Source organism: Zosterops lateralis (assembly GCF_965231275.1).
Source record: "Zosterops lateralis genome assembly, chromosome: 3".
Classification (NCBI taxonomy): domain Eukaryota; kingdom Metazoa; phylum Chordata; class Aves; order Passeriformes; family Zosteropidae; genus Zosterops; species Zosterops lateralis.
This window is the reverse complement of record NC_139764.1, coordinates 39,480,310-39,495,263: the sequence shown is the minus strand read 5'-3', so window position 1 is coordinate 39,495,263 and position 14,954 is coordinate 39,480,310. Positions and strand designations below refer to the sequence as shown.

The following is a 14,954-nucleotide window of genomic DNA, read 5'->3' as shown; positions in this document are numbered from 1 at the left end:
AAGAGAGTCCTGATGCTGTTTTTCTCATCTTGCATGGAGGAGTAGAGAGACAATACAGATTCACAGATTATGAGTAGGAAGAGACTCTCAAGTCCAGCTTGTAAGTGAATAGCCCCTTCAGGGATCAAACTCACAACCTTGGTGTTATCAGCATCATGCTCTAACCAACTGAGATAATCTCAGTCCTTGTCCAATATTAGAGGGGGAGCCAAGCACCTGGGAATAGAGCTCAGGAGCCCTCATCCTGAGTCCTTTAGTATCCACATTGCTAAAACTGACAACTGATGATCTCCCAGCTACTCTGGCCAGTGTAAAGTCCCATGGAACTAAATGAGGAATATTTTGCCAGTCATTTTGCCAGTGGTAAATCGTCATCTATCATTCAAGGTGGAAGGGAAATTTTAGTGCCATATTCTTACAAAAGCCTTGTTATCTTACAAAAACTTTTTCCCTTCATCTGGAAATTTCCCAGCTATGCAAAATCCAACTAGTTTTAAATGTCAATGTCGCTGTATCTGGGTCCAAAGTGTGGTCCCCATTATTTACACATGACTTACTTTTCTACTTTTACTACTGTGCCATCTGGGAAAAAAGTTTCCTTCAGTCCATCACTGTAGAGGCATTTCACTGTGTGATCTGGGAACACAATTTCTTGTGTGTCATTAGGATAATGTTTTTCTGTAGAAAAGATGTAAGAAGTCTGTCTAGTGTTCTTTCAGGTTGCCTGACAGAAAGCTAAGTCAGGATTGCTTTTTGGACATTGTAGTGAGGATATAAATTATATCTACAATAAAGGTAAAAGAAATTAAAGAGCCACATAATCAGATAATCAGAATCGGAAGCTACATTTACATCCCATTATTATATTTGCTTTGCAGGAGGAAACTGAAAAGTGAAGTGATGAAATATACTGAAAGTGAAATGCAAAGACAATGTGAAATGGCAAGAAAATACCCAATCTGCTGGAGTCAGAATTCAGTCCACACTTCCATAATAGAAATAAATCTTCACACACAGTTCATATTATGAGCTCTTGCATACCTATCTGATTATTAGGGAACTGCAGCACCTCCAGGCCATCTGGATAAGCAGTATGAGTTGTCTGTGTATCTGCATAATAATAAATCTGGAAAGAGGGTGAGATGATAGCAGCATGTTCACAATATTTGCATAAGCACATTCAACCATAACAATGTACTCAAAAGTAAGCCATCTTTAAAAAGTAATCTCAAGGTCATTTTCTACATCTGCCACTCATAAAAGTAGCTGTGTTCACATTGCTGTTCCTTCCTCTCATTCACCCTCATGGCTGTGTCCAGGTGATGCTACTTGCACTTCAGTAGTGTGCAGGAGGACAGTGTGCACATGAAAGTCATCCTCCCACCTCTATGCTTTGGCTCTCTTCCATTAACTATTAATTTAAAATAATCCCAGTGCTGCCAAGGCCTCACTTATTTCCACTTTAGCCCACATTATTATAAACTATTTATATTTACATAATGCCAACATGGAAGAAACTTCTGTGCTACCTACTCTAAAAATGTATAAAAACCAGTCCTTGCTTCAGATGGCTGCCCATGCCCCTTGCCTTTGTTCAATCTCCTTCTTGGCCAGCTACTCATTTGTTCCTTCTTCGACTGTTCCCTTCATGCCTTTCCACTTCTGCCTTTGTAGATAAAGCAGTTTCACTGCTCAGGGTTGTTAAACCAACATCCTTCCTCATCAGTTTCTCTCAGAATTGATAGATCAAGATAACTTATAGCAACCCTGTATGGACCTTCAGTACTACAGAATTAATTTTGGCTGCATGCAGAGACCTAAAAATTTGCTTGAGACTTCTTATTGACAGCAGGCAACAATGCTCTTAATATGCTTTTCTACAGAAAAGAATTAGTCAGAGAAGATTTCATACTCAGCATAACCTCCTGTTAATTATTTTTCTTGGCGTTACTATAGCAGTTGTTCCTGTTCAGGATAAATCAAGTCCCATAGTATAGTTCTTTAGTGAAGTTTAAAGAAGACAACCATAAGATGCATTACAGCTTTGTCATACTGTTCCAACCTTATCAGAATTTTCACAAAAAAGGGAATATCTCCCAGCCAAAAGTATATGCTCTTACCTTTCCATCGTGACACTCTATTTTTTCCTGCACCTCTTTCCCATGCTTTCTCCTTTATTGATGTAACATTGATCTTCTAGATAATATTGATTTTGGAGGCTATATAATGAAAACCTCAAAGTCAGTGTTCTATAAACAGTAATGTTTTTAAAATATGTTCCTTAACTTAAAACAACTATGCAAAAATTAATTTACTTTCACACTCAGAGGAAAGATTCCCTTCTTTCTGATTCTGCCTTGTATTTGCAATGAATTTTCATATTTGCAACTAGAAATGTTGCACATTAATTCCAGTTTCCTTCCATTTGCAAAGCAAAAGACGGCAAAATGTAAGTCCAAAAATGAGGTGATAAAAGTGCATTCTGGCAAAATTATGCTGCACGAAATGGAGAGAATAAACACAAGAACAAAGAGCAGAATTATTTCTGAGTATTGGGTTACTGATTTACAAAGAAAGGTACTTGTATTAGCTAGAGTCACTCTTCCAAAACAAATTACACGGCTCTTAGCTGTTAGGTGTGTAACCAAGAGCTATTCCGGATGTTGCAATTCCCGTTTACCATTACCATAAATGCTCTTTGCAGTCTGGCAGCATAAAGGAGCCTTAAGTCAAGTGACATCTGGCACACAGCATCCAGGGCAGTTACGAGCTAATGTTAATTACAGTTTGAAGATGTGGTGAATTTTGAATTATGGGATCCGAAGGAACAGGGAGAACTGCTCCCCACAGGGCAATGATATGCTTCAGTAAATAACTATAAACACCATGTTCAAAGTTGCCAAATCCATGTCTAAAGCTGTGTCTCCTGCATAGCATAGGAAGTGGGAACAGAATACTTTCTTTTTCTTAGTGTGTTTTATTCCCTCTCACAGATGGAAAGAACACAGTTGCTGCTCATGTAAGAACCAGAATTTTAAGCAGCTCAAACCTTTGCTTCAGCATCCAGAAAAGCAGGAGAACTGTCTGTAGATACTTTGTTATAATGTGCAGTTATGCCATTCTCTTGTGTGTGGTCACAAAAGCCATTTTATTCTGAGCTCTTAGTAATTTTTCTGTCTTTCCTGGGAAAAAATAAAGTGCTAGCTAACAACATAAATCTATTAATGTTCAACAGTTGTACAGAAATATATTGATAAGAGAAATCTAGCCTATTATTTGAAAGCCATTGCAATGTTGTTTTAAAGACTGCACTTATATAATGAGTAAAGGCAAAAAAAATAAAGTCAGGAGAGTATCATTGCCAAATGGATGGGAGCTAGCATGCTGTTCGTGAAAACAAAGACCACAGACTCACTGTAACTCTATTTTATAGATTTACATGGTGAAATACCTCTGGGAACCTCTGGGACAACAAACTCAGTGAGTAAGTAGGTGGCAGCATAATTCTAAGTATAATACTTCTAGGAATCCTAGATGTGTTTTAGTGACTCACATTCTCTACAAGCCAAGAGTTGGGGACCAGTTTCTCCAAGTCATTTGCTGACCACTTTAAGCAGGCAGGAGGTTTCCACAGACCTTAGCTTTTACACAGGAAGATGAGCCAGACTCCTTAAAACAACCATTCAGATATAAGACAGCTCCAGGTGATTTCCTAATATTTTATCTTCCCCCAGCAGGAGAGGTCTGATGCACAACCTGAAGAAAAATGGAGAGACCCCAGCTTACAGTCATGCTTCACTTCAATATGGGAGCTATCAGTGATATGGCGAGAGCATGCCATTCACTTCTCCTTCCTACGAGTTTAGCTGTCCGTGTGTGGATATTCTACAGGTCTCTAAGATGGTTGGGACAGTTGCAGAGAAAGAAGGGAGGATGGAAGAGCTGGAAGAAGCCTCAGACAAGGCCAAGTCCCCCCATTTCCCCATCCCTTCTCTTGGGAACTGCGCTTCATGTCCTCCATGGTGGATTGCATTGAAGTAATGTCTATGGCTGGCCATGTACCTCACTGATCCAAATCCCAGCCCTGACCCATGGGATGGCTTCCTGTCATGACCCCAGGTCTGTCTAAAAGCTCATCACTATGGGCTTTGACAACTGGAATCTTGGTCTGACCCTCCCTCCCACATCCAGCCTGTCCTCCTCCCTGGCTGAGGCTGTGGGAGAGGCAGAGCCCTGCTGGACTCCATGGCTGCTCTCGGTTTTCCAAGCTCCTGGCTTGACTGGGAACCACTGGCCCATGCAGTGCCCCAGTTTGTGGTTCATGTGATCACCCCTGAACTTTTTCTGAGACAATGGGGGCAGGTTTCAAAGCATCCACCCACACTCTGGCCTGCAGATGTCTAAATAGTTCCATGTATGAACAGTGTCTTAGATAATTACTGACAAGAAAATATGTAGTTCCAGGGAAAGAAATCCAAGCAGAAGCCATGTGTACATCAAGATCCCAATACAGATTCTGAATGATATCATAAAAAGAAAATAAAAGCAGTTTAAATAGACCTTGCTGCTGACTTTGTCTGGTTCAAAAGGTGTCAGTCTTCTCTGATGAAGGGTCCTCCTGCCAGCTGGTGTTATGCTTCTACCAATGGAGCAGTTGGATGTTTTCTTTTCTTGATGTTCCTTTGTCACTGATCTCAAAGGATCAGCTTTTTGCATGAAACTATTTATTCCCTAAAAGGTGTAAATACATTTGTATTAAGCTGATATGAACATCTTCAAATAGCATTAAAAATCCTCATACAACGGGTGCATCTTTAAATGATTAAAACATTAGGAAAATGTTTAATTGTGTCTGTGGGCATATCCACAGAGACACACTCAAGCACACACACACATTTTGTACATAACTCTGTATTTGGGGTCTTGTTTTGCTTTCCACATTTTGCTGTACTTGGACAACAATGCAAGTAAAGGGTAATCCAAGGGGCAGAGTGTGAGGCCAACAGCTGCTGAAAGGCTCTCATCCCTCAGTCAACTCTCTTTAGGTTATCACAACTGAGCTGAATCCAGTAAAATATATTGCACAATAGTTCATTTTTACTTGCTGGATGTCCAGCCCTTCTGTGTTTTGATCTCATTCATCTCCATCAATCAAGGCTGACACAAGACTTGTAGGACCCTAGGGGATGTGTGAGCCACAGAAGGGAAATGAGATGCAAAACTTTTCAAACAAACTGATAGGAGTTATTCAGACTAGAAAAATCATGGATACTCAAAAGCACCTTCCCAAATTTTTCATGGAAACCTTAGAGCAGAGAACAGAGGAAAGATAAAATATTCCTGCATGACCAACATGAGATACATGGTATTTAGAGGATTTACACAATGACTCTCAGGCATTTGCAGCTGCCAAGGAAATAGTGCATTGATATGACAGGAAAACTGAGGCTGTACTCCTGCCTAACCAAAACTTTGAAGTTGTTTTCAGCAGATCCGTGTTAGTAAATATTAATAATTAATAAATAATAACTATTTTGGCCCATCTGTTCATTCTTTCACAGCCTGAAATAATCACTGATTATGTGCTTTTAAAATGTACATTTTTCTTATCTCATTAAAGCACAACTTGAACTAGACTGTTCCTCACCAGCTAGGTCATGTTACAGTACAAATAGAGATCATCCTTAAAAGTATTATAGCCAACCAGAATCTTTTTCAGAGATGTAGAACATCTCTCGGATACGAGGTTTTCTTTAATTTATAAAATTCATAAAAATGTTTACAAAAAATTTGTATCTTTACCTGTATTGATCATGATTTAGACTTGCTTACCAGCTGTTTTTGCGCATATGCTCAAATTCTGTAAGATTTAACAAAAAAAAGTCAGATGGCAATTCTTTTGCCCTCTTGGTTACAGCTGATTAAACTCACCAGATCAAGCTAGCTTTAACTTATATATGTTATAGAAGACATGCATATCTTCTTCCAGTCCTAGAACCATAAAATATTTTAGGTTGCAAAAGACTCTCAGATCATCAATTCCAGCCATTGACTCAGAACTGCCAAGTCCACCCCTAAACCATATCCCAAAGTTGCATATCCACACATTTTTTTGAACAGTGCTAAGGATGGTGATTCCACCACTTCCCTGTTCAGCCCGTTCTAATGCCTGGCAACCCTTCTGTTGCTCAGGGTTATCCCATTCACTTTGGTGTGTTCCTGTGCTCAGTTTTTCAATTTTGGATAGAAACAGTATGACAATTTGTTTTATCCATATCCAAAATTCAGAATTATCCAGATTCACAGGATCCGTGAGGGAAAGCATCTACCTCCTTTCAAAAGAGCTCAAATGCAAAGAAAATACTACTGAGTCACCACGTTCAGGTCTATTGCTGTAACATGGATTTTGGGCTTCTGTTTAATGTTCCATTTACCTGAGATTTCAATTCTAGAATCAAATAATTGACAGCCACTCTATTCACGGTAAAGTCTTTCTGTGCCATGCAATCAGATAAAGAGCATGTGTCTCTGTCAAATATTTTAGAGTTCACTCAGGACATCTGGGCACTATGCCCACCAGTCTAGCTCATGCTCGTGCTGGATTCCAGTTGGACTGGATCCAATCCTGGCTAGATGGTGAAAGCCCAGAGAGCAGTGAGCCCAAAAGTCTGCTGTCCTCAACTTCCCCTCCTCAAAACTGTTGCTGAAGTCACAATGTTTATTGCACATGGCTGTGTGCCACAGGAGGAAATTATCAATATCTCTTTTCATATCTGTCACCATGTAGAATTTACTGAAATTACTGTCTAGTGACTTTCAAACAGACTGTAATGCTCACTATAGTGTAACAGTTGCCTCCCTTCTCATCTGATATCTTTTACATTTTATTTCAGTCCCTATACAGGCAGAGAGCAGGATGCACTGGCTAATCTCAGTTTTCCTTTAGCCAAAGAAAGAGTTTCTAATAGAGAAGATGAATTTCAGAGAGACTTTACACTTGAACAAAGCATAGATTTCAAGCAAATCTGAGCAAAAGTAAGAAAAGGGACTTGTAATATCCAAGGTGCCCATGATATGAAGCAAGAAATACAAAGCCAAGAGAAAAAAAAAAGCATAAAGAGATATTTAGATATCTAAATCCCAAACAGTGAGGCGTGTTAACAATGTGGTAAGCTGGCTGTGGAGGAGCAGTCATGGACACACCAGCCAGAAATAAGTATCTCACTTGACGTACTGAGCTAACTTGTCACAACTTGTAAAAATCTGAGTGGCTTTCCCACTGAGCTGAACTGGGAGAAGAACACTGTTTACCTATTGGCAAGTAAAGCCTTAAAAGGAAAAAAAAATAGATTTATGGTTTGCCAAGGCAAGAGGATTCCTTGTAAAATTAGCCTGTGGCATAGCAGGTGCAACAAGTTTGAAAAACATTGAAAACAACACACAATTCAGATAGGTCTAGAAAAGAGGGGGGAAAATTTTTTTCTTCTTCTACTGCAAAGCCAGGAGAAAATCTATAATTCATGTAGAATTGTGCACAAGCAAGAAAACATGATCATGCTTATACACACTTTCATTTGTGGAAATTTTGATACCAAAGAACATTCTCTTAAATACATATTTGAAAGTCTGGAAAAGTGATTACTGGCAATAGGGATGCATACTTTACACCTCTAAGGAAGTGTTTTTGCAAAGATGGCTTCAGCACCACATGAGAGATGCTGTGGCTCTTGTGATTACCTCTTCATGAACTTTCTTGTGGTTTGGATGAAGATGCCGTCCCTTGCAGAATAACTTCTGCAACCCAGTGGAGAATTTGCTATAAATATGTAAATTTAAGTTCAATTCACAGTTAGTAGAATCAAATAGCCTTCAAAGTCACCTGAGTCAAATTTAAAGCCATTTTCTTTCTGTAAAAGTTATGATATTTAAACGCAATGAATGAAATTCTACATGTTGTTCTACTGGGGACTGGAAGTCCCCATTATCAGACAAAAACTTTGTAGGTACTATCCTGGCATCTTCATATACAGTATCCTAGTATTACTTTCATACAACAAAAAACATTCAGTGTCTTGACTAATAGTTTTACATCAGCAAAGCAGGAGAACTAAACCAGAAATCTGGCCAACAGCAGAAATCAATTAGCTTTTTTTTATCCTTGCTTTTATTGGAATTTTTATGTATTTTGATTTTGTACCTGTGACTAATCTTTTTCTTTTTCTGACCTTCGCAATCTATAAAAATCCTTTTATAGATGAGTCATAAGAGCAAGTAGGTTTGGAAAAAAATAAAATAAAAATTTAACTTCAAATTAAAATTTCAACGAAATTTAAGTGTTAGGTGAAAAATCTCATTAATAAGTACATTACAATCAAATAAAAAAGAGACACAAAACTTCTTCATTCCAATAAAGCAAATGACAGGATTCTTGGATTTTAAAAAAAATACCTTACTAGAAAGTAGATGTAAAAATTAGAGAAATGCCTAAGAGAAAAAGGCTCAGTTTTATTTTCTTCTACATTCAGCCATTCTGTGGAAGAGTAGGGTTCATCTCATGACTAGACTAGACTATATCATCTAGGAAATAATTATTTTTTCTAGTTTCCTTGACATACATAGGATGAAACTGATCCCTCAAAGCATGTATTTTTCTCCCTTGAATACATACAAGGAAATTAAATGACCCAAAACCAAAAATTCAGGTTCTTTTTTTAATTCTAGTCTGAACATTTAATTTCACCAAGACTTGCTGTCTCCTGTGTAAAAACTGAGTAACTTCAAATTCCTATAACTCCCTTACAAGAAGTTACTCAGTTATATACTAACAGAAGAAGTAAAACCCTACAAGTAAATTAAACAAGTGGAATACTGAATAAAAAAAATTACAAGACACTCTGTAAACCTTTAATTAAATAATTTTGATTTCCAGAGATTAACAAAGACATTTACATTAGCCAGCTATATTTTACATACTGTTTATCCCTCCTGCTCCATCCCAGGTAACTCCTATTCAAGAACCAAATTTGTGTCTCTGTAAGGCAGGCTGCTGATGGGGTTTCCTTCCAGAAAGTTTACAGCATAAAATAAGGACTAAGATTTAATAGAAGGTCCAACTATATTTTTCCAGGCTGAAAAGATGTTTCATTAAAAAGGTAAATGGCACTATATATATAAAGAGAAAAATTACTTTCAGGAGGCTTTTTAGGAGGCTTGAACTTAGGCATTGAAAGTAAATTAGTTATCTAGACTCCCTTTCTAGTTAGTGGAGAGAAAGATCTGACCTAAGTGTCTCTGATAGCTGGCTGTATCACCTGGTAAAGCCGCACACCTCATGGATAACAAGGCTAGGTGGAAGAGGACCACACAAAGAGTGTATTTTAACATGGCCCATTGTAGGGCTGACTTTCCTCCCTTCAGGCTAAGCATGGTGGGAGTGGAGGGACAATATTCACACATGAGAGTTCCAAAGAAAAACTACTGAATTTTTTAAACAGTATTAAGCAGAAAGTATCTTCCAGTACCAGGGTCTCTTATTTTCTGTCCATGAAATTCATAGCTTTGGGGCTTTTTTCTGCTTTCTTTCTCTGGTGTTCTGAAACTCTGAGCTCATCTCAAAGTCCACGTTCTGCCTGGTCAGCAACTCAACCTGGTCTCTCAGTTTGCTGTAGGCAGCATGCCAGTAGGACTCAGTGCTCTTGAACTCCTCCTGCAGTCCTGCAATCTGCTGTTTTAATATCTATCAGTGAAAAAATAAAACTGTGCCATGTCATTGCCTGCTCCGAACTAGGCATGCCCACCTTACATATCCAGAAGCAAGCATGGAGCCTTTTGTTCTGTTTGAAGGTCTACAGTATTAAGGTATGCAATAGAAAAATCACATCTGAAATTATTTCAACAAAGAAAAATAAAAACCCCAAACAACAAAAAAATACTACTTTGTAAACCCTTATATTTAAAACAGACCAATTGATACAAATTGAGCTGAAATGAGTCTGTGCTGAAGAAAATCATGAAATTCAAACTAATCATGCAACTAATCAGCATTATATGTCAATGTTGTTAAGAAAAGGCAAAATGCAAGGTAGATTTTAATGACAAGAATGTCAGTTCCCCAAATCTTCATGTGGTGAAAAGGGCACAGGAATAGTTAGACCCTTCTTACAAACAGCAGGGGACAACAAAGACATGATTTTCAACTGAACTGAAAATGAAAGTAATGAAATTTGGGGAGGACATTTCCATCTACACCCATCTCCATTATTTTTGCCTTCTCCCTTATTCCCTCACCCATGCTGATGCAAGCACTGAGTCCTTTTCCTTCAGGGCACTTATGCTGGATAGTGCAAACAGAACACTGGTGGAGTTGAGCTAGAAACAGAGCAGTTTGCTCTGTAGCCAAAATACTGAAACAGCCTCACTTAAACATTTCCTATTGTAAATGCTACCTCTAGAGAAATACACAACATAAGTAGAAAAACATTCACTCTGTGTATGGTCCAAAAATATGTATCTCAAAAATGTACAAATGAAAAAAAAATTACAGAAAATTTGAACAAAGTACTATGTTGCCTATTTTAGTTGTTCTGAAATTTTCTGATTGTGAAAGTAATTTAAATTGTCAGTTTGCTGTCAATATCAGTTTGGTTTAGACATCCTTTTGCAGCAGAACATTGTTCCAGACACATCTGAGCTTTACCATTGCCTATTCTTTCCTTTTATAAAAATATTGCTTTCAGCTGCCCTATCTCCTGTTATTGGTTTCACATCGCTTACAACTTTTTTCTCTGTTTATCACTGATTCTTTTAGAAAATTTCCTCTTAAGTCATATTATCTCTAGCTGTTTTTAGTAGCGATAATGGCCACAGATAATCAGAGATGATTTTATCACTAAGAAGTCTGAAATAGAAGCTTTAAAAAGATAGAATCCTCTAAAGGAATTTAGAAGAAACCATAATAAATACTTGGGAATGTTATTAGGCATGTTAGATTGTTAGACACAGGGCTAGATATCATAAAAATACCTCAAAGCCAAAGATCAGGATAGTTTAAAAAAAAAAAAAACAGATAGCACAGTAATGAGAATGGTGGCCATTAACCGTTTTGCACTTGGCACAAGGAGTCCAAATATTTACAAGTAGGAAAGTTCACTATGCAGGAGTTGGAATTTTTTCAAGAATCAGCTCAGCTGAGCAAATCAGTACAAGGAAGTATGAGAAACTGGGAAACATTTTTACTTCCTTAAAAAATGGTAGGCACAACCTAATTTTTTTTCTTATACAAAAGAAAGGGATGTACATTTAAAATACAAACAATAGCAGTATCTTATTAAAATTAAAAACTTCACTAATCATCTAAAAGTAGTAGATCTAACCATTCTAAAGAAGTGACATGAATAATATACTATGTGTGGCAAATGGAAAGATTCAGGTAAAAAAATAGGATGTTTGTATGGAAGCATATTAATTGATAAGAACTACATATTTATTCTACAGGAGACAGCTTACTTGCATTTCTTCTGATTTCACATGTTGTCCAGTGACTCTAGATGTTCCTTTGAACTTGCTCTGGGCAATGTTTTCTCTCTGCAGTAAGTGAGCTTGATCTCTATTGTATTCCAAGGGGTGAGTCAACTCCTGGCTCCTGACAGTCTCGAGCTGGTCTATTCATGTTCTGTTCTCAAAATAAACAAGGAGTACGAAACTGGCCTATGAGGCTGTACTGTAATGAAGGACTGTCTCCAAATGTACCTTCTTTGGGCATGGTCTTTGGAGAGCTTGGGCATGTCCCTCGTATGCTGATACTGCTGGGAGTGGCAACCTGTTATCAGCACTTGTCCAAATTAAGGTACTTCCTCCCTGGGAGCACTCATGGATGTGTTCAGCTGCAAAATTTGTTTTATTTAGCAGCTAGAAAGAATTCTAATTGAAAGTTTTGACAATCTGATGACCATGAACTTAGAGGCTTTAAAACATGTTTTGTATTCAGATAGCTAAATTAGGGCACAGAAGGCACAGCTCAGTTACCTGTTATCTGTGAAGCTCTGCAGTCATGCAGAGCTGGGGACTGGACAGTATTTTCATCTGCCCAGTCATTACTACAGATCAGATTAGCCATGGACATTAATTAAATGGGAAAAAGTATTTACTTTCTACAGATAAATACGCTCCAGGAGTTAAAGGTGGCTGTTCAGAAGAGATTTTGCCTTTGAACTCCATGACTTCAAGGCATGACTGATCTGGAAATGCACTTAACGCTCAGAAACAAGGGAAGAGTACGAATCGTTACATATCCTCAAACAGAGCTTATTTATATGGCTGTGGTCTAACTTCTTGGTTAATTTTTAATCTGACATGAAATTATTTGTTAGCTTCCTGCTTACAAATGAGAAGTGAGCTTCCAACTCCCTTCATGACCTGCAGCCACCATCTGTCCTTCACCATTACACGAAAAGAAACATGAACTACAGGAGGCAGCCATGACCTCATGTTTTCCTCTCTGTAATGGAGTTTAGCACCTCAGGAGCAAAATGCAAAAGTCCTCACAAATACTAAGAGAAAAAAACCTCCCTATATCCATCTGCTCTTTGTAATTAATTACCTGTTGCTGTTATTTTCTATTCTAAATAAGCCTGACTAATATTCTGGTTAAAAGCATGATAGAGAAAGCCTCAGCAACAACGAATAATCAAATTGAATGAGCAAATAGAGCCTCTGTGTGGTTATGTCCAGCCTACCACTCCTCCATGTCCAGACCAGTTCTCTGAAATACAAAGCACAACAACAAAAGAAAGATGCAAGATCTGTGTATAACATTTTCCACTGCAGACTAAACAGTACTGTGTTAAGGCTAGAAAATAGGCCCTACCCTGAGGAAATGCAATAACCAGAGATACCAGGAGCACTTGGAACACTTCTTTGGAGCTGCTAACAGTTCATAACCTAGCTATAAATTACAAATAGGAGCTGGGTGCAGAACACAGATAGAAAATACATTAGAAGAGGCTAAGCCCTTTGCACAAACTGGAATTCTTCCTTGTGTGCCCAGCACACCTCTGCATGAGGCAAATTGAGGCAGGGCTGCCTGTGAGGCAAGAACATACATGAAGCAAAAGTATTTTTTCCAAGAAAATTTTTTCAGTGAGATGCAGGTGGGAAAAAATAAACCAACCACCAAGATGTTGGCTGCTGCCGTTGGTCCAGAAGGCACACAGATTCCATACTACGAGGAAATTGTGCATTAAAAATGGCAACCAAGCTGCACTTCTTGGAGGAACAAGCAAATAACCATCACAGAATCCTCTGGCTGACACCAAGTGCCAGCAGAACAACCTCAGTGCTGCGGGGGTGGAGCCACAGGCTGATACCTTGAGCATTGTCCAGGCTCTGTCAGGCACCAGATACACACAACACACTACATCCCAATTGGTTTTACCCTCTTGCTTATATCATTTGTGCCTGGAAAGGTCTGAAAACAAAGAGCTTGGAAACAAAGAAATGGATAGGTTTGGGCAGGTTCAGGCATGTCGTGCTGCTCTGAAAAGGATTTTCATTGCTTCCAGCCAGCACAAGTTGTCACGGGGCACAAGTGAGCTGCTGTCAATGGGCAGTCATCTTGTGTTCCTAATAGGGTTACTGGTTTAAAAATGCAAAGCAGATTCTTGGACTGCATAAATCAGCACAGGGCCAACACAGCCAGGGAGGATAAGCTGCCTTTTGCAATTAGTTTTAGCTCATAAATTAGAAAAAGTGAGTGAAAGGATGCACACATTATACTGGGCAGGCATTTTTGGATAAACATCTGTGTGGAAATGCTAGGGGCTACTGTGGCTAATGACATGAATAAATCCATGCAAGCTCTTTTAAAAATATGCATTGTTATGAAAAAGTCAAAGTAATAGCACCAGTGAGGCAGCAGGGTCAGCAGGCAGAGAATACAATGCTGGCAGAATTTGGCACTGCAGTAATTCTGCACCAATACAACACTCCACAGCCAAAATTCACAGCAGTAAAAGTAAAAGCAGTACCTAATTTCATTAGTAGTTTCATGAACTGCCAAATCCCACAAATATTCACATCTGGAACATCTATCATGGTCAACTAGAGATCCAAGAAGGATCTTTAAAGAAACTTAATTTAGTGTTAATTTTTAAGACAGTGAAAGCATTCTGCTGAAAGGCAGCTGTAGGAGAAAATTATACAAACCAATAAATGCACAATAGCCTTTTGCACTATTCCCATCATCTTTGAAATTAAGAAGAATGGACAAGCAGATCTGAAAAATAATTTCTTACCTTGCATAATATATCAAAAAATGAAAGCCAATAAATTATGCTAATTTTGCACCAGTCAAGAACTAGGTTTGAAATGCAAAGAGGAAAATAATCTCTCCTGTGTTTATAAAAGATGGCTCCTACTAATTCCAACAGATTTAATCACATTAAAAATGTGGATTTGATTTGATAGTAAGCAAGCTCAATTTTTATTAGAGGCATTTTTATAGCCTACAATTAGTTAGTGCTGTGAAGGTACTTCCAATACAAACCCCCTAGTGCCAAAATTATTAACTGCAGGGATTTCATGTTAAGAAATTATTTTTCTTCTGTGAAGATGTAAACAAAAACCAAACCAAACTAAAACTTCTACAGCATTTAATAATTACAAGTTACAAAAGCAACTCACTTGAATTTTCATCTTCTTAATTAATATGGTGTCAAACACATCCTCAGTCTGGTCTAAATATTACTATTCCTGAAATAAGAATGCTGTTGGAATTGATATGTGCTCTACATTTTTTTGAACCTCAGTAATATGTGCTATCCTGATGTGGATGTGAGAAGTTTATCCTTGCTCTATCAGTGGCTTGATCATATAAAAAAAAAATTAGCCTGGGTTCTTACTGCTTTCACTGTAATTCAAAGATATTCAGCAAAATTATATGAAGGATTTGGCATTAC

General features: G+C 38.1%; 1 pseudogene across 1 annotated transcript in view; it reads right to left on the bottom strand.

Annotated features, from left to right (window-relative positions):
• Positions 1 to 553: 553 nt before the first annotated feature.
• The window catches only part of LOC310907406 (centrosomal P4.1-associated protein-like), a 38,055-nt pseudogene continuing 23,654 nt past the window's right edge, over positions 554 to 14,954 (bottom strand). Inside the window, exons 4-9 of the transcript in view lie at positions 9,576 to 9,736; positions 6,435 to 6,494; positions 4,496 to 4,731; positions 2,121 to 2,172; positions 1,042 to 1,126; positions 554 to 678 (exon numbers count right to left, since the gene is read on the bottom strand). The product of the transcript in view is annotated as a centrosomal P4.1-associated protein-like (transcript). The remainder of the gene's footprint in view (positions 679 to 1,041; positions 1,127 to 2,120; positions 2,173 to 4,495; positions 4,732 to 6,434; positions 6,495 to 9,575; positions 9,737 to 14,954) is intronic.